Consider the following 15,170-nt stretch of genomic DNA (forward strand, 5'->3'; position numbering starts at 1 on the left):
TCTGTCTTCCTCCAGGGTGCAAATTTTTTTCTGCTGTTTTTGATTCTGTTTTTTAATTTTTATGATTTTTTCGTGACTCCTCATGATCATGTACCTAATAAACACAAATAACAATAAAATAAAATAAAAATAAAAAGTAGATAAATAAAATTGGGTTGCCTCCCAACAAGCGCTTCTTTAATGTCAATAGCTTGACATTGTGCTCTCATGGAGCCACAAAGGTGATCAGGTCAGTGTTGTATAGTCCTAACACCAAACTTAGAGTTTGGTTGTGGCCTCCCAACACCAAACTTAGAGTTTGACTGTGGGGGCTCTTCTTGATCAGGAGATGTAAGGCTTTCAATTTTTGCTTTATAACACGTCCTCTATATTTCCATAGGCTTTTTCGTCTCAATGACTTGTTGCCATTGTAATGAGAACAAGGCTGTTGTACCTCAATGATCCCAGTTCTCCATTACAGAGAGTGGCATAGATTTATCCCTGACCCCAGATCACTGAGTTTTCAAAGGTCATGTGCCTATGTAAAGGTATTAAGAACTTGCCAGGATCTTGTTTCTTTTGAGGTAAAATTTGCTGAATCCAGGTGTCTAGTTCACTAATGAGCAAGGGAGGTTACTTTCCAAGTCTATTACTAAACGACTTGGCATTCAGCTTCATGATAGCTCTAAATATTGAGCAACTTGCTCTCCAGTCACATTTCATCCTCTCAGAGGAAGAATAGTCTTCAGAGCTCATGAATGGCAGAAGGAGATTTAATGGAATCTCTATGGTCTCTATTTGAGCCTCAGATTCCTTTGGATCCTTAATAGGAAACTCTCTCTTGCTTGAGAGACGTCCCAGGAGGTCCTCTCACTAGGATTTTCGTCCTCCTCTCCTTGTGCATTCGACCATATTGATTAATCATGGCCTTGCACTCTCCTTTTGGATTCTCTTCTGTATTGCTTGGGAGAATACTGGGAGGATTTTCAATGACTTTCTTACTCAGCTGGCCCACTTGTGCCTCCAGATTTCTGATGGAGGATCTTGTTTCACTCATGAACTGAAAGTGGCATTTGACAGATCAGAGACTAAATTGGCTAAATTAGAAGTGTTTTGTTCAGAATTCTCTGTCTGTTGCTGAGAAGATGATGGAAAAGGCTTGCTATTGCTCAGCCTATTGTGTCCACCATTATTAAAGCCTTGTTGAGGCTTTTGTTGATCCTTCCATGAGAAATTTGGATGATTTCTCCATGATGAATTATAGGTGTTTCCATAAGGTTCACCCATGTAATTACCTCTGCTATTGCAGGGTTCTCAGGATCATAAGCTTCTTCAGAAGCTGCCTCTTTAGTACTGTTGGATGCATTTTGCCATCCATTCAGACTCTGAGAGATCATGTTGACTTGCTGAGTCAACACTTTGTTCTGAGCCAATATGGCATTCAGAGCATCAATTTCAAGAACTCCCTTCCTCTGAGGTGTCCCATTATTCACGGAATTCCTCTCAGAAGTGTACATGAATTGGTTATATGCAACCATGTCAATGAGTTCTTGAGCTTCTGCAGGTGTTTTCTTTAGGTGACTGGATCCACCTGCAGAATGGTCCAATGACATTTTTGAAAATTCAGATAGACCATAATAGAATATATCTAATATGGTTCATTCTGAAAACATGTCAGATGGACACCTTTTGGTCAACTGCTTGTATCTTTCCCAAGCTTCATAGAGGGATTCACCATCTTTTTGTTTGAAGGTCTGAACATCCACTCTAAGCTTGCTCAGCTTTTGAGGAGGAAGAATTTATCCAAGAAAGCCGTGACCAGCTTATCCCATGAGTCCAGGCTATCCTTAGGTTGTGAATCCAACCATATTCTAGCTCTGTCTCTTACTGCAAAAGGGAAAAGCATGAGTCTGTAGACTTCAGGATCTACTCCATTCGTCTTTACAGTCTCACAAATCTGTAAGAACTCAGTTAAAAACTGATAAGGATCTTCAGATGGAAGTCCATAGAACTTGCAGTTTTGTTGCATTAAGGCAACTAATTGAGGCTTAAGCTCAAAATTATTGGCTCCAATGGCAGGAATGGAGATGCTTCTTCCATCAAATTTGGACGTGGGCTTGGTGAAGTCACCAAGCATCCTTCTTGCATTATCATTATTGGGTTCGGCTGCCATCTCCTTCTCTTGTTCGAAATTTTCTGAAAGGTTACTTCTGGATTGTTGTAATTTAGCTTCTCTTAGTTTCCTCTTCAAAAGTCCTTTCAGGTTCTGGATCTGCTTCAACAAGAGTGTCTTTTTCCTTGTTCCTGCTCATATGAAAGAGAAGAAAACAAGAAAAGAAAGAGGAATCCTCTATGTCACAGTATAGAGATTCCTTTATGTTAGTAGAAAAAGAAAGGGGAGAAGAAAGAAAAGTGAAGAATCCAAACACAAGGGATAGATTGGGTTCGGATTTTTAGATGAGGAGCGGTGAAGAGAAGTGTTAGTAAATAAATAATTAAATAGAATAAGAAAAGAGAGGGAGAATTTCGAAAATAATTTTGAAAATGAGGTTAATGATTTTCGAAAATTAAAGATAAGATAAGATTAAATTAAAATTTAAAACAATTAGTTAATTAGAAAGAATTTTTGAAAAAGGATGAGATGTTTTCGAAAATTAGAGAGGGAAAATTAGTTAGGTGGTTTTGAATAAGATAAGAAACAAACAAAAGTTAATTAATTAGTTGAAAAAGATATTAAAATCAAATTTGAAAAGATAAGAAGATAAGAAGTTAGATAAGATATTTTGAAATCAAATTTTGAAAAAGATAAAATTTTTGAAAAAGATTGATAAAGATAAAAAAAGGTGTGATAAAAAGATATGTTTGAAGAAGATTTAAATTTTAAAATTACTTAACTAACAAATAACTACAAGATATGATTTTAGAATTTAAAGATTGAACCTTTCTTAACAAGAAAGTAACAAACTTCAAATTTTTGAATCAATCACATTAATTGTTAGCTAATTTTCGAAAATTTGATATAAAGATAAGAAAAAGATTTTGAAAAAGATTTTTTTGAAATTTTCGAAAAATAGAAAAAAAGAAAAAGATATGATTTTTGAAAAAGATTTTGAAAAGATAAGATTTTAAAATTGAAAATTTGACTGACTGTAAGAAACAACTATTTTTTAAAAATTTTGACCAAGTCAACCCAAATTTCGAAATTTGGAGAGAAAAAGGAAAAGATATATTTTTATTTTGAATTTTAATTATGAGAGAGAAAAACACAAACATGACCCAAAACATAAAAATTTTGGATCAAAACACAAGATGCATGCAAGAACACTATGAATGTCAAGATGAACACCAAGAACACTTGAAGATCATGATAAACATCAAGAACATATTTTTGAAAAAATTTTTATGCAAAGAAAACATGCAAGACACCAAACTAGAAATCTTTAATGCATGGACTCTAACAAACAAAAAATGCATATGAAAAACAACAAACAACACAAAACAAGAAAACATCAAGATCAAACAAGAAGACTTGTCAAGAACAACTTGAAGATCATGAAGAACACCATGAATGCATGGAATTTTTGAAAAATGCAAGAAAAATTTTTAAAGCATGCAATTGACACCAAACTTAAAAATTGACCCAAGACTCAAACAAGAAACATAAAATATTTTTGATTTTTATGATTTTATGATTTTTTTTTAATTATTATTAAATTTTTTCGAAAATATTTTTGGAAAAATTAAAAAGAAAAGAAAATTTTGAAAAAGATTTTTTTTTTTGAAAAATTTTTGAAAAGAAAATTACCTAATCTGAGCAACAAGATGAACCGTCAGTTGTCCATACTCGAACAATCCCCGGCAACGGCGCCAAAAACTTGGTAAACAAAATTGTGACCCTCTTTGTATTTGCATGAGATTTATTTAATGGCTATTGATTATGTGTGGACACAACTCCGTTCATCTTAACCAGCAAGTGTACTGGGTCGTCCAAGTAATACCTTACGTGAGTAAGGGTCGATCCCACAGAGATTGTTGGTATGAAGCAAGCTATGGTCACCTTGTAAATCTCAGTCAGGCGGATTCAAGTATAATTGGATTATTGGTTTAAATTTGATTAATGGAATAAATAGAAAATAAAGATAAATAAACTAAGATAGAAATACTTATGTAAATTAATGGTGGGAATTTCAGATAGGCGTATGGAGATGCTGTGCTCCTCTCGAATTTCTACTTTCTTATTATATTCATTCAATCATTCTTACTCCTTTCCATGGCAAGCTGTATGTAGGCATCACCGTTGTCAATGGCTACATCCCATCCTCTCAGTGAAAATGGTCCTATGCTTTGTCACAGCACAGCTAATCATCTGTCGGTTCTCATCAGGTTGGAATAGAATCCCTTGATTCTTTTGCGTCTGTCACTAACCCCCAGCCTTCAGAAGTTTGAAGCTCGTCACAGTCAGTCAATACCAGAATCTTACTCAGAATACCACAGACAAGGTTAGACTTTCCAAATTCCCAGAATCATACTCGGAATACCACAGACAAGGTTAGACTTTTCGGATTCCCATGAATGCTGCCATCTATCTAGCTTATACCACGAAGATTCTGTTGGGGAATCTAAGAGATATGCGCCCGGCCTAAGGTAGAGCGTAAGTGGTTGTCAGTCACGTGCGTTCATAGGTGAGAATGATGATGAGTGTCACAGATCATCACATTCATCAAGTTGAAGTGCAACATATATCTTGGAATAAGAATAAAAGAGACTTGAGTAGAAAATAATAGTAATTGTATTGAAACTTGAGGTATAGCAGAGCTCCACACCCTTAATCTATGGTGTGTAGAAACTCCACCGTTGAAAATACATAAGTGAAAGGTTCAGGCATGGCCGATAGGCCAGCCCCCTGAATGATCAAAAGACCGAATGGCCAAAAGATGTCTAATACAATAGTTAAATGTCCTATATATACTAGACTAGCTACTAGAGTTTACAGAAGTAAGTAATTGATGCATAAATCCACTTCCGGGGCCTACTTGGTGTATGCTTGGGCTGAGCTTGATCTATCCACGAGCTGAGGCATTTCTTGGAGTTGAACGCCAAGTTATAGCATATTTCTGGTGTTCAACTCCGGGTTGTGACGTGTTTCTGGCGTTTAACTCCAGACAGCAGCATGTACTTGGCATTGAGCGCCACTTTACATCATCAATTCCCGAATAAAGTATGGACTATTATATATTTCTGGAAATCTCTGGATGTCTACTTTCCAACGCCGTTGAGAGAGCGCCATTTTGAGTTCTGTAACTCTAGAAAATCTATTTTGAGTGCAGGGAGGTCAGATTCCAACAGCATCAGCAGTTCTTTTGTCAGCCTTTTTCAGAGTTTTGCTCAAGTCCCTCAATTTCAGCCAGAAATTACCTGAAATCACAGAAAAACACACAAACTCATAGTAAAGTCCAGAAATGTGAATTTAACATAAAAACTAATGAAAACATCCCTAAAAGTAGCTTGAACTTACTAAAAACTACCTAAAAACAATGCCAAAAAGCGTATAAATTATCCGCTCATCAACAGCTCTGCTGGAGGATCTCTTCATCTAAAGAAGATGCCTGCAGAAGCTCAAGAAATCATTGAAATGGTTGCAAATAACCAATTCATGTGCACTTCTGAAAGGAATCCTGTGAACAATGGGACGAATCAGAAGAAAGGAGTTCTTGAGATTGATACTCTAAATGCCATACTGGCTCAGAACAAAATATTGACTCAGTAAGTCAATATGATTTCTCAAAGTCTGTTTGGAATGCAAGCTGCACCAAGCAGTACTAAGGATGCTTCATCTGAAGAAGAAGCTTATGATTTTGAGAACCCTTCAATGGAAGAGGTGAATTACATGGGAGAACCCTATGGAAACACCTATAATCCTTCATGGAGAAATCATCCAAATCTCTCATGGAAGGATCAACAGAGACCTCAACAAGGTTTCAACAACACTAATGGTGGAAGAAACAGGTTTAGCAATGGCAAGCCTTTTCCATCATCTTCTCAGCAACAGACAGAGAATTCTAAGCATAGCCACTCTGACTTAGCAACCATGGTCTCTGATCTAATCAAAGCCACTCAAAGTTTCATGACTGAAACAAGGTCCTCCATTAGAAACTTGGAGGCACAAGTGGGTTAGCTGCGTAAGAAAGTTACTGAACTCCCTTCTAGTACTCTTCCAAGCAATACAGAAGAGAATCCAAAAGGAGAGTGTAAGGCCATCAACATGGCCGAATTTGGAGAGGAGAAAGAGGCAGTGAGCGCCACTGAGGAAGACCTTAATGGACGTCCACTGGCCTCCAATGAGTTCCCTAATGAGGAACCATGGGAATCTGAGGCTCACACTGAGACCATAGAGATTCCATTGGATTTACTTCTGCCATTCATGAGCTCTGATGAGTATTCTTCCTCTGAAGAGGACGAAGATGTCACTGAAGAGCAAGTAGCTAAGTACCTTGGAGCAATCATGAAACTAAATGACAAGTTATTTGGTAATGAGACTTGGGAGGATGAACCCCTTTGCTCACCAAAGAACTGGATAACTTGACTAGGCAGAGATTACCTCAAAAGAGACAGGACCCTAGAAAGTTCTCAATACCTTGTAAAATAGGCACCATGACCTTCAAGAAGGCTCTATGTGACCTAGGGTCAAGCATAAACCCCATGCCTCTCTCTGTAATGGAGAAGCTAGGGATCTTTGAGGTACAAGCTGCAAGAATCTCACTAGAGATGGTAGACAATTCAAGAAAATAAGCTTATGGACTTGTAGAGGATGTTCTGGTAAAGATTGAAGACCATTACATCCCTGCTGATTTCATAGTCCTAGAGACTGGGAAGTGCATGGATGAATCCATCATCTTTGGCGAACCCTTCCTAGCCACAGCAAAGGCTGTGATTGATATTGACAGAGGAGAATTGATCATTCAAGTGAATGAAGAATCCTTTGTGTTTAAGGCTCAAGGATATCCCTCTGTAACCATAGAGAGGAAGCATGAAGAGCTTCCCTCAAAACAGAGTCAAACAGAGCCCTCACAGTCAAACTCTAAGTTTGGTGTTGGGAGGCCACAACCAAATTCTAAGTTTGGTGTTGAACCCCCACATTCAAACTCTAAGTTTGGTGTTGGGTGGTTACAACATTGCTCTGAGTATCTGTGAGGCTCCATGAGGGCCCACTGTCAAGCTAATGACATTAAAGAAGCGCCTGTTGGGAGGCAACCCAATGTTATATTTATCTATTTTCCTTTTGTTATTTTATGTTTTCTATAGGTTGATGATCATTGGAAATCACAAAATCAACTGAAAAAAGAAAAAACAGAATGAAAAACATAAAGAAAAACAGAACACCCTGGAGGAAAACTTGTTGGCATTTAAACGCCAGTGAAGACAGCAAATGGGCGTTTAACGCCCAGTCTGGCACCATTCTGGGTGTTTAACGCCAGAAAGGGGCACCAGACTGGCGTTAAACGCCAGGAAGGGGCAAGAAGCTAGCGTTAAACGCCAGAAATGGGCACCAGCCCGGCGTTTAACACCAGAATTGGCAGAAGGAGCATTTTTGCTCGCCACTTGGTGCAGGGATGAATTTTTCTTGACACCTCAGGGTCTGTGGACCCCACAGGATCCCCACCTACCCCACCACTCTCTCTCTTCTTCACCCATTCACTAATTGGTGCGCGAAATTGTGAACAATACTTTTCACAACTCTCATAATCCCCGGTCATGAACCCCAAAAACTTGGTGTTCAATACCATGGCATTAACACAACTTCGCACAACTAACCAGCAAGTGCACTGGGTCGTCCAAGTAATAAACCTTACGCGAGTAAAGGTCGATCCCACGGAGATTGTTAGTATGAAGCAAGCTATGGTCATCTTGTAAATCTTAGTCAGGCAAACTCAAATGGATATGGTGATGAACGCATAAAAACATAAAGATAAAGATAGAGGTACTCATGTAATTCATTGGTAGGAACTTCAGATAAGCGCATGAAGATGCCTTCCCTTCCGTCTCTCTGCTTTCCTACTGTCTTCATCCAATCCTTCTTACTCCTTTCCATGGCAAGCTTATGCAAGGGTTTCACCGTTGTCAGTGGCTACCTCCCATCCTCTCAGTGAAAATGTTCCTATGCTCTGTCACAGCATGGCTAATCATCTGTCGGTTCTCGGTCAGGCCGGAATAGAATCCAGTGATTCTTTTGCGTCTGTCACTAACGCCCCGCCTGCTAGGAGTTTAAAGCACGTCACAGTCATTCAATCATTGAATCCTACTCAGAATACCACAGACAAGGTTAGACCTTCCGGATTCTCTTGAATGCCGCCATAAGTTCTAGCCTATACCACGAAGACTCTGATCTCACGGAATGGTTGGCTCGGTTGTCAGGTGATCAACCATGCATCGTGCAATCAGGAATCCAAGAGATATTCACCCAATCGAAGGTAGAACGGAGGTGGTTGTCAGTCACACGTTCATAGGTGAGAATGATGATGAGTGTCACGGATCATCACATTCATCAAGTTGAAGAACAAGTGATATCTTAGAACAAGAACAAGCGGAATTGAATGGAAGAACAATAGTAATTGCATTAATACTCGAGGTACAGCAGAGCTCCACACCTTAATCTATGGTGTGTAGAAACTCCACCGTTGAAAATACATAAGAACAAGGTCTAGGCATGGCCATGAGACCAGCCTCCCAGTGATCTAAGATAGCATAACAATGAAGATAGCTACCCCTCGATATCTCAATACAATAGTAAAAGGTCCTACTTATAGAAAACTAGTAGCCTAAGGTTTACAGAAATGAGTAAATGACATAAAAATCCACTTCCGGGCCCACTTGGTGTGTGCTTGGGCTGAGCAATGAAGCATTTTCGTGCAGAGACTTCTCTTGGAGTTAAACGCCAGCTTTTATGCCAGTTTGGGCGTTTAACTCCCATTTTGGTGCCAGTTCCAGCGTTTAACGCTGGGATTTCTGAGGGTGACTTTGAACGCCGGTTTGTGCCATCAAATCTTGGGCAAAGTATGGACTATCATATATTTCTGGAAAGCCCAGGATGTCTTCTTTCCAACGCCGTTGAGAGCGCGCCAATTGGGCTTCTGTAGCTCCAGAAAATCCACTTCGAGTGCAGGGAGGTCAGAATCCAACAGCATCTGCAGTCCTTTTTAGTCTCTGAATCAGATTTTTGCTCAGGTCCCTCAATTTCAGCCAGAAAATACCTGAAATCACAGAAAAACACACAATCTCATAGTGAAGTCCAGAAAAGTGAATTTTAACTAAAAACTAATAAAAATATACTAAAAACTAACTAGATCATACTAAAAACATACTAAAAACAATGCCAAAAAGCGTACAAATTATCCGCTCATCACAACACCAAACTTAAATTGTTGCTTGTCCTCAAGCAACTGAAAATCAAACAAGATAAAAAGAAGAGAATATGCAATGAATTCCAAAAACATCTATGAAGATCAGTATCAATTAGATGAGCGGGGCTTTTAGCTTTTTGCCTCTGAACAGTTTTGGCATCTCACTCTATCCTTTGAAATTCAGAATGGTTGGCTTCTTTAGGAACTTAGAATCCAGATAGTGTTATTGATTCTCCTAGTAAAGTATGATGATTCTTGAACATAGCTACTTATTGAGTCTTGGCCGTGGCCCAAAGCACTCTGTCTTCCAGTATTACCACCGGATACATACATGCCACAGACACATAATTGGGTGAACCTTTTCAGATTGTGACTCAGCTTTGCTAGAGTCCCCAATTAGAGGTGTCCAGGGTTCTTAAGCACACTCTTTTTGCCTTGGATCACAACTTTATTTCTTTTTCTTTCTTTTTCTCCCCTTTTCTCTATTTTTTTCGATTTTTTTTTCATTGCTTTTTCTTGCTTCAAGAATCATTTTTATGATTTTTCAGATCCTCAGTAACATGTCTCCTTTTTCATCATTCTTTCAAGAGCCAACATTCATGAACCACAAATTCAAAAGACATATGCACTGTTTAAGCATACATTCAGAGAACAGAAGTATTGCCACCACATCAAAATAATTAAACTGTTATAAAATTCAAAATTCATGCAATTCTACTCTTTTTCAATTAAGCACGTTTTTATTTAAGAGAGGTGATGGATTCATAGGACATTCATAACTTTAAGGCATAGACACTAATGATCACAAGACACAAACATAGATAAACATAAGCATAAAATTCGAAAAACAGAAGAATAAAGAACAAGGAAATCAAAGAACGGGTCCACCTTAGTGATGGCGGCTCTTTCTTCCTCTTGAAGATCCTATGGAGTGCTTGAGCTCCTCAATGTCTCTTCCTTGTCTTTGTTGCTCCTCTCTCATGATTCTTTGATCTTCTCTAATTTCATGGAGGATAATGGAGTGTTCTTGATGCTCCACCCTTAGTTGTCCCATGTTGGAACTCAATTCTCCTAGGGAGGTATTTAGTTGCTCCCAATAGTTTTGTGGAGGAAAGTGCATCCCTTGAGGTGTCTCAGGGATCTCATGATGAGTGGGGTCTCTTGTGTGCTCCATCCTCTTCTTAGTGATGGGCTTGTCCTCATCAATAGGGATGTCTCCCTCTATGTCAACTTCAACTGAATAACAGAGGTGACAAATGAGATGAGGAAAGGCTAACCTTGCCAAGGTAGAGGACTTGTCAGCCACCTTATAAAGTTCTTGAGCTATAACCTCATGAACTTCTATTTCTTCTCCAATCATGATGCTATGAATCATGATAGCCCGGTCTATGGTAACTTCGGACCGGTTGCTAGTGGGAATGATTGAGCGTTGGATAAACTCCAACCATCCTCTAGCCACGGGTTTGAGGTCATGCCTTCTCAATTGAACCGGCTTCCCTCTTGAATCTCTCTTCCATTGGGCGCCCTCTTCACATATGATTGTGAGGACTTGGTCCAACCTTTGATCAAAGTTGACCCTTCTAGTGTAAGGATGTTCATCTCCTTGCATCATGGGCAAGTTGAATGCCAACCTTACACTTTCCGGACTGAAATCCAAGTATTTCCCCCGAACCACAGTAAGATAATTCTTTGGATCCGGGTTCACACTTTGATCATGGTTCTTGGTGATCCATGCATTGGCATAGAATTCTTGAACCATCAAGATTCCGACTTGTTGAATGGGGTTGGTAAGAACTTCCCAACCTCTTCTTCGGATCTCATGTCGGATCTCCGGATATTCACCCTTTTTGAGTAAAAAAGGGACCTCGGGGATCACCTTCTTCAAGGCCACAACTTCATAGAAGTGGTCTTGATGCACCCTTGAGATGAATCTCTCCATCTCCCATGACTCGGAGGTGGAAGCTTTTGCCTTCCCTTTCCTCTTTCTAGAGGTTTCTCCGGCCTTGGATGCCATAAATGGTTATGGAAAAACAAAAAGCAATGCTTTTACCACACCAAACTTAAAAGGTTTGCTCGTCCTCGAGCAAAAGAAGAAAGAAGAGAGTAGAAGAAGAAGAAATGAGGGGAAAGGGAATGGCTTTTGTTTTCGGCCAAGAAGGGGAGAAGTGGTGTGTATGTTGTGTGAAAATGAAGGAGTGAAGGAGGGTTTATATAGGAGTGGGGGAAGGGTGGGTTCGGTCATGGATGGGTGGGTTTGGGTGGGAGAGTGGTTTGAATTTGAATGGTGGGGTAGGTGGGGTTTTATGAAGGATGGATGTGAGTGGTAAAGAGAAAGATGGGATTTGATAGGTGAAGGGTTTTTGGGGAAGAGGTGTTGAGGTGATTGGTGAATGGGTGAAGAAGAGAGAGAGTGGTGGGGTAGGTGGGGATCCTGTGGGGTCCACAGATCCTGAGGTGTCAAGGAAAAGTCATCCCTGCACCAAATGGCAAGCAAAATCTCGTTTTGTGCCAATTCTGGCGTTAAACGCCGGGCTGGTGCCCATTTCTGGCGTTTAACGCCAGCTTCTTGCCCTTTTCTGGCGTTTAACGCCAGTCTGGTGCCCCTTTCTGGCGTTAAACGCCCAGAATGGTGCCAGACTGGGCGTTAAACGCCCATCTGCTAACCTCACTGGCGTTTAAACGCCAGTAGGTGCGTCCTCCAGGGTGTGCTATTTTTTTTCCTGTTTTTCATTCTGTTTTTGCTTTTTTCATTGATTTTGTGACTTCTCATGATCATCAACCTACAAAAAAAAACATAAAATGACAAAGGAAAATAGTTAATTATAAAACATTGGGTTGCCTCCCAACAAGCGCTTCTTTAATGTCATTAGCTTGACAGAGGACTCTCATGGAGCCTCAGAAATGCTTAGAGCTATGTTGGAACCTTCCAACACCAAACTTAGAGTTTGAATGTGGGGGTTCAACACCAAACTTAGAGTTTGGTTGTGGCCTCCCAACACCAAACTTAGAGTTTGACTGTGGGGGCTCTGTTTTTGAGAGAAGCTCTTCATGCTTCCTCTCCATGATGACAGAGGGATATCCTTGGGCCTTAAACACCAAGGATTCTTCATTCACTTGAATGATCAACTCTCCTCTATCAACATCAATCACAGCCTTTGCTGTGGCTAGGAAGGGTCTGCCAAGGATGATGGATTCATCCATGCACTTCCCAGTCTTTAGGACTATAAAATCGGTAGGGATGTAATGGTCTTCAACTTTAACCAGAACATCCTCTACAAGTCCATGGGCTTATTTTCTTGAGTTGTCTGCCATCTCTAGTGAGATTTTTGCAGCTTGTACCTCAGAGATCCCTAACTTCTCCATTACAGAGAGAGGCATGAGGTTTACACTTGACCCTAAGTCACACAAGGCCTTCTTGAAGGTCATGGTGCCTATGGTACAAGGTATTGAAAACTTCCCAGGATCCTGTCTCTTTTGAGGTAATTTCTGCCTAGACAAGTCATCCAGCTCTTTGGTGAGCAAAGGGGGTTCATCCTCCCAAGTCTCATTTCCAAATAACTTGTCATTTAGCTTCATGATTGCTCCAAGGTATTTAGCCACTTGCTCTTCAGTGACATACTCATCCTCTTCAGAGGAAGAATACTCATCAGAGCTCATGAATGGCAGAAGTAAGTCCAATGGAATCTCTATGGTCTTAGTTTGAGCCTCAGATTCCCATGGTTCCTCATTGGGGAACTCATTGGAGGCCAGTGGACGCCCAGTGAGGCCTTCCTCAGTGGCGTTCACTGCCTCTTCCTCCTCTCCAAATTCGGCCATGTTGATGGCCTTGCACTCTCCTTTTGGATTTTCTTCTGTATTGCTTGGAAGAGTACTAGGAGGGAGTTCAGTAATTTTCTTGCTCAGCTGACCCACTTGTGCCTCCAAATTTCTAATGGAGGACCTTGTTTCAGTCATGAAACTTTAAGTGGTTTTGATCAGATCAGAGACCATGGTTGCTAAGTCAGAGGTATTCTGCTTAGAACTCTCTGTCTGTTGCTGAGAAGATGATGGAAAAGGCTTGCTATTGCTAAACCTGTTTCTTCCACCATTATTATTGTTGAAACCTTGTTGGGGTCTCTGTTTATCCTTCCATGAAAAATTTGGATGATTTCTCCATGAAGGATTATAGGTGTTTCCATAGGGTTCTCCCATGTAATTCACCTCTTCCATTGAAGGGTTCTCAGGATCATAGGCTTCTTCCTCAGATGAAGCTTCTTTAGTACTGCTTGGTGCATTTTGCATTCCAGACAGACTTTGAGAAATCATATTGACTTGTTGAGTCAATATTTTGTTCTGAGCCAATATGGCATTCAGAGTGTCAATCTCAAGAACTCCTTTCTTCTGACTAGTCCCATTGTTCACAGGATTTCTTTCAGAAGTGTACATGAATTGGTTATTTGCAACCATTTCAATCAGCTCTTGAGCTTCTGTAGGCGTCTTCTTCAGGTGAAGAGATCCTCCAGCAGAGCTATCCAAAGACATCTTGGACAGTTCAGAGAGACCATCATAGAAGATACCTATGATGCTCCATTCAGAAAGCATATCAGAAGGACACTTTCTGATTAATTGTTTGTATCTTTCCCAAGCTTCATAGAGGGATTCTCCTTCCTTCTGTCTGAAGGTTTGGACTTCCACTCTAAGCTTACTCAATTTTTGAGGTGGAAAGAACTTTGCCAAGAAGGCATTGACTAGCTTTTCCCAAGAGTCTAGGCTTTCTTTAGGTTGTGAGTCCAACCATGTTCTAACTCTGTCTCTTACAGCAAAAGGGAATAGCATAAGTCTGTAGACCTCAGGGTCAACCCCATTAGTCTTGACAGTGTCACAGATTTGCAAGAATTCAGCTAAGAACTGATGAGGATCTTCCAATGGAAGTCCATGGAACTTGCAATTCTGTTGCATTAGAGAAACTAATTGAGGCTTAAGCTCAAAGTTGTTTGCTCCAATGGCAGGGATAGAGATGCTTCTCCCATAGAAATCGGGAGTAGGTGCAGTGAAGTCACCCAGCACCTTCCTTGCATTGTTGGCATTGTTGTTGTTTTCGGCTGCCATAGGTTCTTCTTCTTTGAAGGATTCGGTTAGGTCCTCTAAAGAGAGTTGTGCTTTGGCTTCTCTTAGCTTTTTCTTCAAGGTCCTTTCAGGTTCAGGATCAGCCTCAACAAGAATGTTTTTGTCTTTGCTTCTGCTCATAAGAAAGAGAAGGGAACAAGAAAATGTGGAATCCTCTATGTCACAGTATAGAGATTCCTTTAGGTGTCAGAGGAAAAGAAAAGTAGAAGACAGAAGTAGAAAATTCGAACTTATCAAAGAAGATGGAGTTCGAATTTTGCATTAAGGGATAGTGTTAGTCCATAAATAGAAGGATATGAGAAGAAGGGAAGTAATTTTCGAAAATTAAGTAAAAGATTTTGAAAACATTTTTGAAAACACTACTTGATTTTCGAAAATGAAAGTGGGAAAGAGATCAAGTGATTTTTGAAAAAGATTTTGAAATTAGAAATCAAAAAGATTTGATTGAAAACTATTTTGAAAAAGATGTGGTTAAGAAGATATGATTGGTTTTAAAAAAATGTGATTGAGAAGATATGATTTGAAAACATTTTAAAAAGATTTGATTTTGAAAATTAAAAACTTGACTAACAAGAAAAGATATGATTCAACCATTAAACCTTTCTCAATAGAAAAGGCAACATACTTGAAATGTTGAATCAAATCATTAATTGATAGTAAGTATCTTTGAAAATGGAAAGAAATTGA

At 39.6% G+C, this 15,170-nt stretch overlaps 2 non-coding genes across 2 annotated transcripts; both read left to right on the top strand.

Annotated features, from left to right (window-relative positions):
* The first annotated feature begins 1,650 nt into the window (after positions 1 to 1,650).
* On the top strand, positions 1,651 to 1,754 carry LOC112767796 (small nucleolar RNA R71). Its single transcript, XR_003185242.1, has one exon. It is a non-coding gene; the product is annotated as a small nucleolar RNA R71 (small nucleolar RNA).
* A 12,198-nt stretch (positions 1,755 to 13,952) lies between these two features.
* LOC112766825 (small nucleolar RNA R71) lies at positions 13,953 to 14,060 on the top strand. The gene has a single exon (XR_003184571.1). It is a non-coding gene; the product is annotated as a small nucleolar RNA R71 (small nucleolar RNA).
* The last annotated feature ends 1,110 nt before the right edge of the window (positions 14,061 to 15,170 follow it).

Source organism: Arachis hypogaea, chromosome 2 (assembly GCF_003086295.3).
Source record: "Arachis hypogaea cultivar Tifrunner chromosome 2, arahy.Tifrunner.gnm2.J5K5, whole genome shotgun sequence".
Lineage (NCBI taxonomy): Eukaryota > Viridiplantae > Streptophyta > Magnoliopsida > Fabales > Fabaceae > Arachis > Arachis hypogaea.